Source organism: Miscanthus floridulus, chromosome 15, assembly GCF_019320115.1.
Source record: "Miscanthus floridulus cultivar M001 chromosome 15, ASM1932011v1, whole genome shotgun sequence".
NCBI classification, from domain to species: Eukaryota; Viridiplantae; Streptophyta; class Magnoliopsida; order Poales; family Poaceae; genus Miscanthus; species Miscanthus floridulus.
This window is the reverse complement of record NC_089594.1, coordinates 13053814-13057150: the sequence shown is the minus strand read 5'-3', so window position 1 is coordinate 13057150 and position 3337 is coordinate 13053814.

Below are 3337 nucleotides of genomic sequence, written 5' to 3'. Positions count from 1 at the left end.
GGAGCTCGGCAGAGCCGCTCAGGACGTGGTCGATGTGGTCCGTGGTCGACGTGGTCAGAGCTCAGCAGAGCCGCTCAGGACGTGGTCGACGCGGTCCGTGGTCGATGTGGTGGAGCTCGGCGGAGCCGCTCGAGACGTGATCAACGTGGTCCGTGGTCGACGTGGTCGGAGTAAGTAATATGGGCGATGTCGTCTTTATGTCGAGGGTCGGCCTTAGACAGACCAGATTCGGAGAGATCGTTGACTGATCGGAGAAGCGATGTTGTATGGCGCTTTGATAGAAGACCGAGCGGAGTAGTCGGCCTGTCGCGATGTCCGAATAGGTGGATGTCGCACAGATGGCTCACTTATGACTTGGGCGGTTCGCTTGATGGCTCGGACGGCACGCTTAGCAGTTCGTTCGATGGAGGACCGATGCCGCATCCGTGCCTCAGAAGATCATCGCGGCGATCATGTCGACGTCGGAGAGCTTTGTCGTCACGTACGCGGCTCCAATACTTGCTGTAGTATTCGGCTCGGATGCGGAGACTAGGCATGATGCACACGTATATTGTACGTGTGTGCGTCATGGCTCTGTAGATGTATATGCATGAATACATGCAATCGTTTTCTTGATCGTTGAAGATTAGCTAGCATGCTTGATAGATGCACCGTGCATGTATACATGCAAATCCTTGTTTGCACGGCCGATGCTTATTTGCCTTCTTTGGTGATTGCCTTTGGTGATTGCCTGGAGCCTTGTGTGTGTCATCGGAGAATCCACGCCAAAACTTAGTCGTCAAGGCGTTTGCCGATCTGTAGCCTGGGCCTCCTCCTTGGCCGCACGCTGCGGCGACGTGAGGACCTAGGACAGAGTCTGGTCTCGCATACTAGTTGTAGTCAGGTTTGATCGGTCCTGAAATCGGTAGAGGCCGGATGCTGGGATCGAACTTGATCGAGGCAGATTGCCCGTGTATTAGAATCGGACTCAGCCTGGACACGGTGCATGTCGATGACATTGTCGATGATTTGACTGAGTGCTCCACGAGCAGGACGAGGCGATCGCACCAGGCCCTGGGGCTCTGCAGCTCGAGGTACGCAAGAAGCCGAATCGCCGAAGATGATGATGTAGAAGTTCCCGTGCAAAATCCAAGAACGATTTTGCAGAGAAAGTCTTGTTGATGTTGAGGTACGCCATCTGGTTCGCCATGGATCAGCGCGCACAACCCCTACCTGGCGCGTCACTGTCGACGAAATATGGTCGGCAGTTTACCTAGGGGTATGCTAGATTGTCGGTAGACGGTGCGTGTAATCAGGAACCAGATGGTTACAGAGGCATAAGACACAAGATTTATACAGGTTCGGCCGCCGTGTTGGCGTAATACCTACGTCCTGTGTCTCATTATTCTGTATTGATTGAGGTCTGTTGGAGATATCGACTAGGGGACCCCTGCCTCTCCTTATATAGTCTGGAGGAGGAGGGTTATAAGTAAAGTATCCTATTTGGTACTATTACAATATCTAGTACAACTTGTAATCTTGCCGTGTACGCCTCGATCTTACGGGCCGGGCCACCTCGGATGGTGCAGCCCATGTACCATCTTGTGGTACCCGGGGGTGTATCCCTCACACGGGCCACTAACGCCACCCTTCAAGCGCATAAAGTGCTCTCGTCCAAGTGGGAACCCACTGCTCCGCACCCATAGCCTCGGCAACCTAGGCAATGGCAGCCTTTCCAGCAGGCGTTCCAGGAGCCGCTTGACTCTGCAAAAAGTCCGCATTTCGGGCGATTCTAATGTTCGACCTGAGACGGGTCGAATGTGTGTTCGAAGAGGCTTGCTAGTTTCGTCGGCCTCCTACTTGTTAGTCTTTAGTTATGCCTAATTTGTCGCAAAACATTCATGTAAATTAAGCGTTGGTGTTCCCTCCTACCACGGTAATCTATGCATTACTTGAGAGTGTTGTAATCAGTCAAACTCTTCTTCTACTTAATGAAATACGTGTCACAAGCATACGTTTGCGAGAAAAACTTTTATCATCTCTATTTATATATCTATCTATGTCATGTTAGCTTATTTAATGTCAATGAAACTCCCATAAAAACTCCCCACTAAGACTGGCCTTACGCAGTATACGCAAGCCAATGAACAAGATCATGTGGCTCGAGCGAGAGTGTAATTAAGTTTTGAATGTTTGTATTCACTACATTACAGGTCGGGAGAGTATATCGCCCTCGATCATATTCATAACAATGACTGAGCTCGGTTGGTAACCTAATTTTTAACTTAGGACCAGCCTATTGACGAGGGCTGGGGTGCTGATATTATTGTACCCATGGCCAGCTCAGGAATGATAATAGCACACACACACAAGAGGTTGAGACTGTGTGTGTCCATAGTATAGATCAAACCTTAGTGGCTAGCGCTTGCAATGAACAAGCAAGTCCATCATCAGCAAGGTTTTAAATCTCCGGCTATAGCTGCAGACTATCTCTGGCTATAGCTGTTTAAGAAGGATTTAGCTATGTTCTTTGAGCTATAATTTAGCTGTCGATATAACCCGCTATAGCCGGTTATTTGTTGTTTCAGGAGATTGACTGTTAAATGCCTTAGCCGGCGATTTAAAACACTGATCATAATAAGTTAAGAAATGATTGAAGATCAGATTGATATATCATACACTCGTCCGTTGTTTAACCTTTGAACTGAGTGCAACGACGACCTCACTTGCCTGCAGGGGCGGATCCAGGACCCGGGCTGCCCGGGCTGCAGCCCGGGGCGAGTCCATGTAGCCCCTTAACATATGTGGTATTTAGCTTAAAAAACTATGATCTTAATTAGACAAAAGGAGGCCTAGGAAGTAAGATCAGACTATTTTGAATGTGAATCAGCAGCTCAGCCCGGGGCGCAGCCCCGTTCTGGATCCGCCCAATGCCTGGACATCAATACAAAGCAATTTTCAACAAGGAATTTGCTCGAGTTATACTCAAAACAAAGGAGGAATACCGTTATACTCGTTCATGACTAGAAGCCTTTGTGTAATTTTGCTGATTTTCTTCTTTTTCTTTTTCTTTTTTGTTTCTTGGCCTATAACTTTGTACACTTTTGTGTTTTAATAAATCCCAGTAGGGGACACAACCCCTCCTATTTTTTTCTAAAAAATAAATAAATGGCTACAAAAGTCATTGCATATAAATAAAATAAAACGGTTCCCATGAACCTGTAGGCGACAACCTGCAGGCAGCATGGGGACAAGCCGTGTTTCAAGGGGGGAAGAATGTCAGGAACCCTCTACAAATATTACGAGTTGGGCTGATCAAGGGCGACCTGGACCTGGGCCAAGAGAAGGCAACGACGAC